Raw genomic sequence first — 15,210 nt, forward strand, 5'->3', positions numbered from 1 at the left:
TTTTTCCGTTCCTCTTTTCTAAGTGGCTTTTGGAAAATACACATACATAAATTCTATGTATTTTCTTAAATGGTCCACTTTCTTTGTATCTCTTCTGAGATGGCTTGTGGAATTAATTGTACAAAGCAAAAAGCCCTTAGTTTTTCTGCATGTTTTCATTTCACTTTATTGTTTTATGTTTTCACAAGAAATACATCTATCTTTTTTGCTTTCTCACTTTATGCCCTTTCTGACTAAACAAATAGTTTATCATTGCTGTAGTTTTAATCCAGTGGACATGTGATCTAGATACTGAACAGCTGTTTTTCAGGTTCTGTGATAACAGAATTGACTCTAAAAGAAATGCAGGTCTTGTGATTGTCATCCAGGTACATATTCTCTATAAAAGTAAATCTTCATGGTGTCAGAAGGAGGATTGTGGCCAGAATGGCTTAGATTTAGAGTGATTACCAGAGTTTAAACTAATTGTCTAATTGTAGAGATTGTCTGGGCTTCCGTCATCTAAATTAGAAAGTGTTGGTAACCTACCTAATCATGAAATCAGAAAATTCGTTGGTGAGTATAGTAATTTCCTTTAAAAATATATAATTGCTGCTGTTAATTTCTCAGTAACAGATTAAAATAAAATTTTCACAATAAACATTTTAAAAGCTTCTTGCTCAAAAAAAGATCAAAGACTTGTCAACTAAAAATGAGTATTTTAAATATACTGAGGACTTGTAGAAGTATGCTTTGGAATGAATGGGTAAAACGAATTGGTAAAATAATGGGATCATTTCTTAGGTTGAATATTCTAACATAGATGACCTTTTTCTTGGTTGCAGTAGGTGTGTTTTAAAAGGAAGTGTAGCATGTCAGTATTAGCATGTCATAAACACTTAGCTTTAGCTGAGACATAACAAAGGTTATTTCTGTGATTTTTAACCTTGATGCTCACAGAAGTTCTGATTTAAACTTTTTGGAGGAGGAGGGCTCAGGTATAAGTATTTTTAAGTTTCCCAAGTGATTTTGATTTACATGTAGACTTAAGAACTGCTCAATTTTCCAACTACACATTTAAGAAAATTGGGTTTTGTGGTGGTTGATGATGGTTGTGGGTTTTGGTAAATAATTAAGATACACAATGTAACACTCTGTTTCAGTATCAATAGTGACTTTTACCTTTCCTGTGTAATAAGCAGCCCCTTAATTTCTACTGTAATGTGTTCCTAGAAATGGTCTTTAAAGTTTAGTAATAGTATTGTTTTGAGGTAGAATCTTCCCATGAGCTAAAATTTTTTTTCCTTAAAGCCTTAATCTTTTCAAATCTTAGGGTTTTTTTCCCCTTCACAGTTAATGTATTCTATTGAATAACCTTATGAAGGTTGTAGATGGATTATTTTGGGCATGCCTGATGATCTCCATATTTGTTACAATTATAGTTTTTAAGCCTTATGTCTTAGGATTAAGTACATTTTATTTCGGTTTTTTATTATATATATTTGATTAATTGCACAGGTACTGCCATGTAGACAAGAATGGGGTGTAGCTGAATTGGCACTATTGGCTTGCAGTCCTAGTGCTATCCTGTAAATAGGTTACAGTGTTTATTATCAGTTGGTGTATAAATTTGAGGGAAGGAAATAGTGGGTTTATGGATCTTTATAATGTACAAATTTTTTACAAGTTGAACATCCAACTTGTAAGTAGACTGGGTGGCAAACTCCCAAGTTTATGTTTTCTGTGATACTTGGACCAGAGGTCAGGGTGAGAGAGCTAAGGTCTTAGAGGTGGCATCGAAGGTGGCCTTGGTGAAGTTGCCCCTGGTACTGGCCATCCACAGCAGCTTCGGCATGGGCTGAGGTGATGCCAGTGCCCCTGGGGCATGGGATAAGGCGCACCAGCACAGATCCGCAGTGGCAGTCACCCTGCAAGAGATGTGTGGGGCTTGCCAATGTTCCCCCAGTAGCCTCCGCACAGGGACAGTAGAGAGCTTGGCTGGGATGATGGCCCCGTGGATGGCAGTGGCTACTTACTTTGAGCACTTAACACCCAGATCTACAGGTCCATTGTAGTTCCCAATAATGACAGACGCCTTGAACCGGGTCTTCTGGCCTGCACGTGTGTGCTTTTGCATGGACATAATCTTCAAAACCTCGTCCTTGAGGGATGCCCCCAAGAAATGTCAGTGATCTCAGATTCCCTGATGGGCAGGGAGAAGAGAGATCTCCAGGGACCTAATCTTCATGTCCTTGATTAGGTGCCCAACTTGGTGGCAGGGATCTGCTCCTTGGCCTTGCCTCTGTGACCTCTCAGCCCTGACCCTGACCCCGACCCCAACCCCAGGTGCGACCTCGGACCCTCATCTTTCACCGAAGCCACCACAACGTCCTATTCCAGGAGCTCCCTCTCCCCTCCCAGTCCTCTGGGCCCTCCCACAGCACCAGTGTCATTCGTCATTTGGTGTTTCCTCAGAAAAGACTCGTGGCTTAGCATGCTTTCTGAGCTGTAGGGAAGCTCAGTCGTCTAATTTGGTTTAGTATTTTGCAGTAGATTCAGAACCAGTTCAGCATGGCAGTGGTACTTAGGGGGCAGGGTTAAGGGCTAGTGGTTAGGTTTTGTAAGCCTGGTCAAAGGTAGACCTGACTACAAGGTCAGATGTGTCCAAATGTGTCTAAGGAAAAAAGCCAGGTTAAGGTTAGTCCCCTGCCAACAGGAGTGAGGGTCTTCTGGGGGGGGGGGGGTGTGAAATACAGCAGGCAGAGGAGTGGGAAGGGAAGCTATATAAAGTATTTGGTCTCGAGCATTCTTTATTTCCCAGAACCACAAGCAAAAGAAGTGTGATTAATCTCTACCTTGGTTCAAATAAAACTACCTTATTTATTTTAATCCTCAATGATCTGACTAAAAGTACACCACACAGACAAATCTAAGCCCCAGCTCACCACTCCTTCCCCATGGCCACACTGGAGCTGGTTGTAAAGGGCTGGGGAGACAGACATTGAAATAAAAATGAAGATCTTTGAGGTGGTATTGCAATAGCTCAGTGATTTTCAACTAGAGTGCAAGAATTTTTAAAACATGCAATACTGACCAGTCAGGGGCACTGACCTCTTTTCTGGTAGATTGTCAAAAAATGACAGCCAACACAACAATAGCCATCCAGTGTGAATGAATCAAAATCATACCTGTTGTCAGATGGGCAAATAATACACATATCTTTGGTGTGCTGCAGAATTTTAGTAATTAGCTTATGTGTGCCATGAGATGAAAAGGTTGAAAATAGCTGCAATAGCTCATAACCTCCGAAAAGGTCACAGTGATGAGAGATCTGGTTATGACACTCTTTGGTGCCAGTGCATCATATTTTGTCTTTGGCACTGGAGTTCTTTAAAACAAAATCTTAATGGCTGTGTTGTAGGCCGTGGGGTTTTTCCAACTTCACTTCAGATCTAGGAAAAACAACCTTACTCTAGAGCCTAGAAAATTGGAAGCCGAGATTTTATTTATTTTGTTAATCCTCACCCAAGTGTACTTTTTCCTTTTTTTCCTTTTTTTCCTTTTTTTTTTTTTGAGAGGGAGAAAGGGAGGGAGGGGGAGAGTGAGAAACATCAATGTGAGAGAAACTCAGATCGGTTGCCTCCCTCATGCACCCCAACTGGGGCCGGGGATCGAACCTGCAACCCAGGTACGATGTACCCTTGACGAAGTCAAACCTGCGACCCTTCCGTGAGCAGGTTGGTGCTCTAACTACTGAGCCACACTGGCCAGGGCAGAAGCCAAGTTTTTAAAATAAGGCTGGGACTGTGGATAGATGACTTGGATTTTCTTAATGAGAGTATTTGCTTAAGCCACCTACCTCTTGGAAACACTTGGACATTTCTGCCGTCAACCTGGGTGGCAGATGTCCTACATCATCAGGTGTCTTAGAACTGAGTGCAGAATAAGTGACTTGTGGCTTCTGAAATATACAATTTTGATGTTGCAATTCTAAAAGATAGAGCTGACATTCTGAGCTGGGTTAGAATTCTGGTGCACTCAGCATTTGTGAATGAGAGTAGAGTGCTGAAATGACCATTATGGTAAAGGGTTTAGTTGAACTCAGAGTACCCAGGAGAGCAATAGATACTGGGTTTTCAGTCCTTGAAATGGCAGAAATAGTTAATTGAGTAATGTTCGAAACACAGCATTTCCCATGTGCCAAGCATTTTACATGAATTGTTAAGCTGTTTCAACAGTTTGGAAATGGAGGGAAGGTAAAGTGGTCAGTCAGTCTGATGCCAGATTCCCTGACTCAGCATTAGAGTTCTCATTTTTTTCTGCTGAAATACGTATTTAGTGGCCTTCAAAGGGTGGGCAAGAGCCTACACAACTTTTAGGTCTAGAGAGAGTGACGTGTGTGTTGTGTGCCTGACCCCTGCTTAAGGAAATCAAGTGTGTGGCGAGCCCTTTGGGAATTATGGTGAGGGAGGTTTGTTTGCACACTGGCCCTCTTGAGTGTTGGACCAAGTCAAGTATCCTGGTCACTATTCCCAGAGCTCAAGGAATGACTTGACTGTATGTCTCAAGGACGTTTATATGAGCCAGATTTGAAAGAGCTACAGCTGATAAAGGAAATGATTTTCAACTCAGCACCTGCCACCACAGCCTAACTATTGTTCCTTAGAATAAAGGAACTTTGATTGGACTTGATTGACAGATATATTAGAAATGAAGAAGGGAAACATGGTTTCTTTTAAGGAGGTGTATATGGAGTGGGACACCCCATCCCCCAATTTAAGAGCAGTGTTGGGTTCACAGCAAAATTGAGAAGATACAGAGATTGCCCATATGCCTCCTGGCCCTGCGTATGCATAACCTCCCCAACTATTAACATCCCCTACCAGAATGGCACATTTATTACAGTTGATGAGCCTATATTAACAATCACCCAGAGTCCATACTTTACATTAGGATTCATTCTTGGTGAATAGTCTGTGGATTTAAGTTGGTTGCACATTCTATGGGTTTAGACATGTGTATTTACATGTGTCCACCATTATACAGAGTATTTTCACTGCTCAAAAAAACTGCTATTTACCACCCACTCACCCCATCTGTTATATATAAGTGAAATAATTCCTCCTTTCTCCCTGAAAGCCTAATTGATTTTGGAGTATTCTTGGATTTAAAGAATGACCTTGGGTTTTTAGACTAGTAAACTTACGGTATTCTGTATAAGACTGAAACTGCCTGGCCGTCCTGCCTCCGTGGCTGAGCACCGACCCATGAACCAAGAGGTCATGGTTCAATTCCTGGTCAAGGCACATGCCCAGGTTTCAGGCTTGTCTCCCAGTAGGGAGCGTGCAAGAGTCAGCTGATCAATGACTCATCATTGATGTTTCTATCTTTCCCTCTCTCTGAAATCAATAAAAACACTTTTAAAAAAACCTTAGAAACTAGTCAGCTGTTTAGGCTTTAACAAGTGTAGTAGATGGAATCTCATGCTAGCTCTTCATCACCTGACCATCTTGAAAACCCTTACCAATATGGGGTTCTGTGCCTATATCTTGTAAGCACAGAAAGCCTTTCCCACCCTCACCAACTTGACAGAATCCAGGCTCTGCTTTGGCTCTTATCTGGGCTTCTGGTGAGGGCATGAGGGAAGTGGTAGGTGGATGAATTGACAGATGTGAATTGTGAGTCCTAAGTCCATCTGTTGCCTGGTGTCTTGAGTGAGCAGGAACCTGTCTTTGATTTAAAGCCTATGACCTGGGCCCTAGCCAGTTTGCTTAGTGGTTAGAGCATCAACCCTCAGATTGAAGGGTCCCTGGTTCAATTCAGGTCAAGGGCACAAACCTCGGTTGCAGGCTCCATTCCCTGCAGGAGGCAACCAGTCGATGTGTCTCGCTCACATTGATGTTTCTCTTTTAAAAAGCAATGGAAAAACTATCCTTGGGTGAGGATTTAAAAAATAATAAAATATTTCCTATTTAAAAAATAAAGCCTATGACTCAAGATGTGCTGACACCCAACATTCCAAGCCTTGTGCATATTCATGCTCTTGTTTATGATGAGAATGTTAAGGCTTTCCAAGTATTGAGGCAAAGGACAGAGATACCAGTCTAAAGGGGAGATCAGAGGTAAGAATAAACTGGCAAAAATAATAGGAAGAAGGGGAAAGCGGGGGTTATGTGTGTTAGAGGCAGTGGGGTATGTAATCTAGGAAGAGGGCTTAGTTTTCTCAGCCAGCGTGTAGTTACAGGCGCTGTCGTCTGGGGGAACATAGCAAATGAGCAGGAATAGATGTTGCCATGGTATTTGAGTAATGCCCATGGGAGTAAGCCTCTGCCAGGCACCAGCTGAGCTGAGTGGTTTGGTAGGGTGCTGCTAGAGGCTGGTTCAGGTAGTATGTCACAGGTACCTTGAGGCAGGCAGGTGATTGGATGCCCTGGGTGGACTTGGGAGCTATTTTTACTACTGGGTCCTGTCCTCATAAGACAGAACTGTCATATGTGCAAAGGAAATGGAAGGGTAGTGAGGCTCCCTATCCCAGGTGTGTCGTCCTGGCTAAGTGCAGCTCTGAAGTTTCTTCATTAGCTACTTCTCTGTGTTAGCCAGGAGCCTTTTAACACATTGTTTGAGGGTAGTTTTTATCGCACGCTCTACTACCAGTCAACGTAAAACGTATAAATACGCTTCCCGCATACAATGTGTTAAAATATAACAGCCTTTAAAGGGCAAACAAAAGGAAACTCAACTGTTTACCGAGCACCCGTTGTGTCAGGTGTTATTAGGCACTGGGAATAAAGTGATGTACAACACCAAGTGTCTGCCCTCGGAGAGCTTACATTTCTGAGAGACAAGTGTAAAAGGAATATAAGGTGCTGTGAAGAGAAATAAAGCAGGGTAGGAGGCAAGAGGCTAAAAAGGAGTCTTTCAGCCAGAGCTGGTGGTCTACTGCACAATTCAACTAGTTTGTGAATTAAATTTAGATAAATCTGAATTGAATTTAACAATGCACTGAGTGGGTGAGTAACGAGGCTGGAGGTTTCTGAAGCAGTAACACTGAACTGAGACCTGAAGGCTGAAAAGGCGCCACCCTTTTCCACCGTGTCTGCATTTAGACACGAGCACACTAGACATTTTACAAGAAAAAATCTGAAGTATAGTTTGCACAGTAACCCTGACTGTGACCTGACGACATCCCCCAGGGAGTTCTGTCTTCAGCTGCTGTGGGCAGGAGGGAAGCTGCTGTTTGGGAACCTGTCGCAGTCCAGGCTGGGATTTTCTGAGCAGACCCTGATGCCTACACCTGAGCAACAGGGCCTGGCTAGAGATACTGACACAACTATAATGGTAGGGACTCATTTATACAAATGTCAAAGCGACCATAGTTACTGCCAGACAATCTCCTCCACTTCCTGAGATGTTTTTCTCAGGCTTCAAAGGACTGATTCACATGGCCTCTTCTCCAATTGCCAGCACCTCCCCTCCAGAACTCTCAAACTCTGATGACCTTGCCTGTTAACACTTCAGGGTACAGCCAGACGAGATAAGGTTCTCTTTCTTCTTCCTGCCACCACCTCCATCAGCTTCTCTGCGCTGTACCTATAAAGTTGACCTCAATTGGATTATTTCCAGTACAGACGAATGTGGCTCTAGTATCTTGAATCCTAAAATCAAACTTCTTTGACCTTGCAAACCCCGTGCCTGCCCCTTTTCTATGCTCCTCTTGTGAGCAAAACTTGAAAGAATTGTTGCCTAGTCTCTGTCCCTCTTCTCCTATTACATTTTCACTGGACCACTCCACTAAATAATTGGCTTTATTAAGGTTATTTTCCCATTGCCAAGTATAGTAGGTATTTTTCTGACTATTGAATTCTAGTTTTTAGCATTTGAAGTGATTGACCAACATGATTGCCTGGAAAGAATTTCTCTGTCTATCATTACACTCAGCTTGCTTGTGTTCCTCCTCTTTGCTGCTTCCCAACTTCCTTTGCTAATTTTTCATTTCCTCTAAATGTTAGGGTGACCCATTGCTTAGATTTCTGTCTCTCCTCTACCTAGGTGATCTCTCTAGTCCCATTTATATGCTGAAGAGTCCCAAATTTATATCCTTAGCCTAACTTCTCTGTGCTTCAGAATTATACACTCAGCTGCCTCCATGACATGACCCAAGTGTCCAACGTGCATCTCCAGCTGAACTCCCGATCTGCCACTCAAGCTCCTGGTCCTCCCCGTCTCTGAGCAGCACCGCCATGCATGCAGTTACTGTCCACAGGTAGTCCACTAGCTACACCTCCAAATACGTCTTTCGCCTCATCTCCACAGCCCCTGCCCTAGTGCAAGCCTCCTAGACCAGATTATATCATGCCACTTGCTACTTACCCTCCGCCATGCCCTGAGGTTGCTAATAAAATCCAACTTTTTATGGTGTCCTCCCTACAAAGCTCTTCATGATTTGGTCCTTACCTGCTTCTCTGCCTTCATCTCTTTTCACTCTCCCCTATTCATTAAGCTCTAATTAGATGCTGGCCTTGCTGTTTCTAGGACACACCAAGCTCATTCTTACCTTACAGCCTTAGCGAGTGCTCCACTTGAACTCTCCTCCCACCTCTCCCCAGGCTGGTGCCTTCCTCAGCAGGTTTCTGCTTAAGTGTATTTTGCCCCCACCCTCCCACCTTTACTTTCTACATCAGCTCTTTATTTTCTTCATAGTACTTACCTAACATTCTCTAATTTGTGCTTGTCATATCTAACCCACTAGAAGACAAGCTCCCTGAAGGCAGAAGTCCTTTTTCTGTTTTGTCTACCACTGCATAGGACATGGGTGGAAAGGATACTAGGTAAATATTTATTGACTGACTGACTGCCCAGTACACACTGGCAGCTTTCTGAGCCAGTTAGTGGGCCACTCGCTGGGCCTGGACTCAGAGATTTTCCTTGGGAAATCCTTGCCAGTGGCCCCTTGGCAGACAGGCCTTCCTGACTGGGCATTCAGCGTTCACAAACTGGCACTTGGTTTGTAGGACATAAGTCACACTCGCCTTCACCTCACTGATGTCTCCTGGGGTCTGGCTCCAGGAATGCTCAGCATCTCAGGGCCTGGCCTAGAGCTCCATGGGCAGCCAGCTGGAAGTCCAGGCTACAGTCCCTTCAGACAGATTGCCCTCTCTGGTGGTCTTGCCCCAGTGTACTGGTTCCAGATGCCACATTGGTGCTGGGGTCCTCTTGGGACCCCATAGAATCAGATGGGAGGACATGTCAGGAGATGGTAAGTCATGCCTGTCATGGTTTTGTCATCTGTAAAACCCCCCTTGCTGCACAGCACTGCCCTGCTCCTGACTGAGCCTACCCAGTCCCTGCTGCCAGGATTTGCTGTGTGTGAACTTGATTTCACAGAGCGACACTAGCCCACAGGGCTGGAGGCTGTTTCTAGGGTCATACTGTGGGTATATGATCAAGCCAAGCTGGCACTTAGTCTCTGATAGCCATACCGGGGATCTGGACTGGAGTCTGGGACCTGGAGAGAAGAGAGAGCAGCTTCTGGAGGCATCTCAGTGAAGGGGCAGGGCAAAAGGGAAAACCTGGGCGGGGCAGGTTAGGTGAAGACGCGCTCTTTGGATAGCCATCTGACCCTCTGGCACCATCTGCTGGCTGGAGCCAATCAGCGCTGGCAGTTCTTGGGGTCTGGCCAGGGACAGACTGCAGGCAACCCCACCCCTGTCCCTGTTTTGGCTGGACCCAGTGTGGCCACTCTGAGACCACAGTGGGCACCCATCTATCCCCACAGACTCCTTCTGGGGGAGAGGGTGGAACAGAGGATAGCCCAGGCTCTTCTGGGAAGCTTTGACTCATCTATGGTGAGTCAGACCTAGGTTCAAATTCCACCTCCCCAGTTCCCTACTGTGTGGCCTGGGCAGGTTAGTAATCCATCTCAGCCTCATGGGCAGGCCAACTCTGACAACGCTCCAGTCCAGCTGGGCCCCACAGTTCTCTGATGGTGATGGGTACAGATAGATATGGGTCAAAAAGTTTTCTCCTTTACCATTTAGGTGTGGATGCCACCTCTGCCTAGAGCTTCCTTCCATACCAGCTTTCCAATGGTGGGCCCATAGCCCACCAAGGGAGGCACTGCACCGGATGGCTGAGGTAGAAGCAAGGAAGCTGACGAGTGTTCCTTTCTGCAGCTTTGTCCAAGGCCTCAGTTGGACTCCTGGGCAATGAACAGATAAGTCTTCCCTGGGCACAGGGGCCTTGCAACAATCCACACTTCCCCTCCCAACATCTTCCATTACTCCTCTAGCCCTGGCTGTGAAGGGCTGGGCAGCCATGTGAAGGGGAGGCTACAGGAGCTCAACGTTCCTTTAGGAACTGACACTGGCCTCATGCTAAGCATGCAACATAGACTATCACATTTTTCATACACCCCTCCTTTAAAAATTGAGTGATGATTTACATGCAGTACACAAATGTGATTATAGCTCAGTGAATTTTTATATGTGCATACACCCATGAAACTACCACCTGGATCAAGATAGAGAATTTCTCCCTAGCTGGTTTGGCTCAGTGGTTACAGCATCAGTCCACAGACTGAAGGGTCCCAGGTTCGATTCCAGCCAAGGGCACGTACCTCGGTTGCATTGCAGGCTTGATCCCCGGCCCTGGTTGGGGCTCGTGTGGGAGGCGACCAATCAATGTGTGTCTCACATCGATGTTTCTTCCTCTCTCTCTCCTTCCCCCTTCCACTCTCTCTGAAAAGGCAATGGAAAAAATATCCTCGGGTGAGGATTTTTTTAAAAAAAAGAAAAAGAGAATTTCTAGCATCCCAGAAGCTTCTTTCATCAATACCTGCCTCTCTACCAAAGGTAACTATTATTCCATCGTCTCTAACCTAGATTAGTTTGGGGCTGTTTTTTGGTTTTCATTTCAGCGGACTCATGCAATAAGGACACTTGTGTCTAGCTTCTTCTGCTCAACTTTATTTCTGTGAAATTCATCCCTGGTGGTGTTTGTTTCAGTAGTTCATTTTTCACTGCTGTTTGGTATTCCATTGTATGAATGTACTGCAGTTTATTTTTTCATCCTCAGTTGATGGATTTGTTGTTTCTAGTGAATAAAGTTGCAGTGAACATTCTTAAACATATATTTGAACATTCTTAAACATATGTTTTGGTGGACATAGGACTTATTCCTGTTGGGTATTTGTCCGGAATTGGAATTACTGAACCATTGGGTGTATGTATATTTAACTATGGTAGATACTGTCAGATTTTTTTTTAATCCTCACCTGAGGATATTTTATTCCATTGCTTTTTTCAGAGAGAGAGAAACATTGATGTGAGAGATCTACGTCGATTGGTTGCCGCATGCACCTCGACAGGGGCCAGAGATGGAGCCTGCAACCTATGTACCTGCCCTTTGCTGGAATCGAACCTGGGACTCTTCAGTCCACGGGCGGATGCTCTAACCACTGAGCAAAACTGGCCAGGACAATACTGTCAAAGTTTTTTTCATATGTTTTTATTGATTTCAGAGAGAGGAATGGAGAGAGAGAGCGTGAGAGAAACATCAATGATGAGAGTCATTGATTGGCTGCCTCCTGCATGCCCCCCACTGGGGATTGAGCCTGAAACCCAGGCATGTGCCCTGATCAGGAATCAATCCTCAATCTCCTGGATCATAGGTTGATGCTCAACCACTGAGCTACACCAGCCAGGCTGTACTGTCAATTTTTTGAAGTGTATCAATATGCACCCCACCAGCAACGTGTGAGGCTCCAATGGCTCCACATCCTTATCAACACTTGGTATTGTCACTCTCTTAAATTTAGCCATTCTAATAACTAAAATAATTTTCACAAAAATACTGTGGGTAGGTACTGATATATGCCCCATTCTACAAATAAACAAACTGAGGCTATGGAGGAAAAGTCACATATGCTACCTAGATCACATAATATGGGAGCAGCAAATAGACATCAGCAGGTCTACATGATTCTTGTCCATCTGTGGCTGTATAAAATTTTAAAGTCAGAAAACTCAGGTGTGGTCCTGGCTGGGTAGCTCAGTTGGTTAGAGAGTTGTCCCAATACGCCAAGGTTGGGGGTTTGATCCCCAGACAGGGCACATACAGAATCAACCAATGAATGCATAAATAAGTGGAACAACAAATTGTTCCACTTATGTTTCCCTTCTTCTCTCCTCTCCTCTCCCCTCCCCTCCCCTCCTCTCTCCTCCCCTCCCCTCCCCTCCCCTCTCCTCCCCTCCTCGTCTCCTCCCCTCCTCCCCTCCTCCCCTCCTCCCCTCCTCCCCTCCTCCCCTCCTCCCCTCCTCTCCTCCTCCCCTCCTCTCCTCCCCTCCTCTTCTCCTCCGTTCTCTCTTCCCCTCTCCCTTCTCTTCTCTCTCTCCCCCTCCCTCTCTCTTCCTCCCTCCTGTTCTCTAAAATCAATCAAAAAAATTTTTAAGGAAAACTCAGGTGTGCCAAAATAATAGCTGTCTTATTTTCTTAATTACTGTCTATTTCCATTTCCATTACCTATTTCCATTTGGTAGCAGAAATATAATCTGGTCACTTCCTGGCAAATTCAGTCAGGTGAGTGTGTGATCACTCAGTCATGTCAGGGGTACACTCAGTCAAGTCGAAGGTTCTGTCCCACTTCTGCTTTCCAGGATCACAGGTACATTCTGCAGAGCTAATGTGGTCATGGTATAGGGTGGGGGGTGAGGAGGCTGGAGGTTGTCTGGCCCTCGGTCATCATCCATCTTCCTCTACTGCTCAGGGAGCCTGGCAGACCTCACCCCTACCAGGTTGTGAGCTGTCCTCCTTGGCCTCTCCTGTGCCCACAGATGTCTGCATCTGTACCATGGTCTCTGGCCTGGCCTGTCTAGGTTCATCTGCTTTCGTGCTCCCTTTATTACATCCCCAGAAGCCCCTTCCTGGTCGCCTACCCCCTTTTTGAGCAACTTCCATGCTGTATTTTAATGCTTCTTGGGATCCTCACACATTAGGCATGAGTGTGAGATGCTCTCAGGTCCACCTGCCTAGGTCCACCCACTGCCATTTCTACTTGGCCACTATTATACCTTCTCATGATGAAAGATTTTAGACTTGCACCTAACAGACCAAGTCACACATTCAACTCTCAGAGCCCCCAAACTTTTCTGGGGGTCCTGATCTCTCCATATCCCTGGTTTGAAAGGCTCAAGGAGGAAGTGGCAGAGTCTCTTCCCAGAGACCCACCCTAGTAGCTTAGCTCACTGCAGTGCTCTCTTCTCTGCCTCATTTCCCCCCAACCCCCAGCCTTTTGGAAATCTGGCTCTGGCATCATCATACCTTCTTCCCAGCTCTGCTGTTGCTGGTATAAAATTTAAGATTTGAGCCCCAGCCAATTTGGCTCAGTGGTTAGAGTGTCAGCCTGCAGATTGAAGGGTCCCGGGGTTCGATACCTCAGTTGCAGGCTCCATCAGGAGGCAACCAGTCAATGTGTCTCTCTCACATCCCTCCCTCCCTCCCTCCCTCCCTCCCTCCCTCCCTCCCTCCCTCCCTCCCTCCCTTTCCCTCTCTCTGAAAACCAATGGAAAAAATATCCTTGGGTGAAGATTAAAAAATAATAATAAAAATTTAAGATTCGAGTCCTTTAGCCTCTTGGGCTTTCAGTGCTCCAAAAAGACTTTCTTGCTCTAAAAAGCTTTGCGTTTCGAGAGTCCATTTTGCAAATCAGGATCCAAGAACTGGACTGTTTTTTTCTTTGCATTCAGCACTCTTTCCTCTGGAATAAGATGGTCTGATTTTAGGTAGAAGGCTTAGAGTTTGGCAAAAAGGAGGAAGGAGGGGCCCACAAGGGGAAAGTGAGGCTCAGAGAGGAGAAATAACTTACCCAAGATCACATAACGGAGTTGCTGTGCTTACCGTTCTATCAGGAGAGCAAGACTAAGAAAGTTGACACAGTAGCAGAGTGCAGCCAGGGGATCTCTGCATGCTGTCCTATGGGCTGGAACACACATGCAGAGTCTAGAACCCAAAGTCTGTCCCTTGGGTGGTAGGTACCTGAGAAAGGGAGTGTGAACTGAATTCTGTCCCATTTTAGATGCACTGAGATGGCTGTTCCTTGTAGGAATCCTCCTGCAAACCCTTTATAGCTAATGAAGCTATTTACAAAGGGAAATCATCCCTGGAAATGATTTCACCCTAAAAGCCAGGTTTTCCCAAATCTGGATTGTTTGAATCCAAGGCCTTTAGCTTCCCTCGAGGTAGTATGCTGGAAAGAGTTGTAAATCAGAAAATATTTGTGGCATTTGAGGGATGGATCTACAATTCAATATATGGGCTGTGATAAGCGGCAGCATAGCTGAGGCCTGAGCCTCAGCCCTTCTCTGCAGTGGCTCTGTGACATGGGAAAAGTCCCTTCTCTTTGGTTTTATTTCCTTCCTCTGTAGAACAAGGAGTTTTCATTATGTGGTGTATGGAGTGACTGAAGTAAGAACACCTCAGCCTTCTCAGGGCTGAACCCCTCCATCTACACACACCCCAAAGAGACTGTGAATAGGCCAGTACTTTCAGACAGAGACTGGTGATTATAGTTGGGAATGAGTCACTCATCCCCAACTGTACCCCACAGTCCAGCAACTGCCTTGTCTCTCCTGAGTGGATGGTTTGAAGGAGAGTAGGGTTCATTCAGAAAGTAGGGAGCTAAATGAGTCACCTTTGACAGACATTGCTGGTCTCTTCTTAGCAATGTTTCATTGCCGAGTCCCTACTGCAGAGGTTTGGAAACTTGCCCTGGGCTTAACAATCACTTGGAGACTTGTTTAAAAGGCAGAAAAACCTGCCTCCAGGGGAGGTGATTCATTAGATCAAGAGTTGACCCAGAAATCTGCATTTTCTTGACCCAATGCCAATTTATTTTTTGAAGGAAAATTTTTTTGACTTATGTAATACATTCATATGGTTTTAAATCCAAAAGGTGGAAAAGGGTATAAAGTGACAATCACCCCAACTCCTGCCTCCCAGTCACCTAGTTCCCCTCCTCTGAGGCAAACAACTTATTGTGTATCTTTCCTGAAATAATCTATGCATATAGCAGTATGTACGAGTGAGATCTGCATGTTAAAAACAAGCATCTTTTTTTTGCTTTGAAAAAGTTCCTTTATAAAAATAAAGCAGTTAATAATAGCATGCAATACACCTATTTGCTATGATGATCTCACATCACTATATATTATTTATTTCACTTATTTCAGTGGAATT

This window comes from Miniopterus schreibersii, assembly GCF_964146895.1.
Source record: "Miniopterus schreibersii genome assembly, chromosome: 4".
NCBI classification, from domain to species: domain Eukaryota; kingdom Metazoa; phylum Chordata; class Mammalia; order Chiroptera; family Miniopteridae; genus Miniopterus; species Miniopterus schreibersii.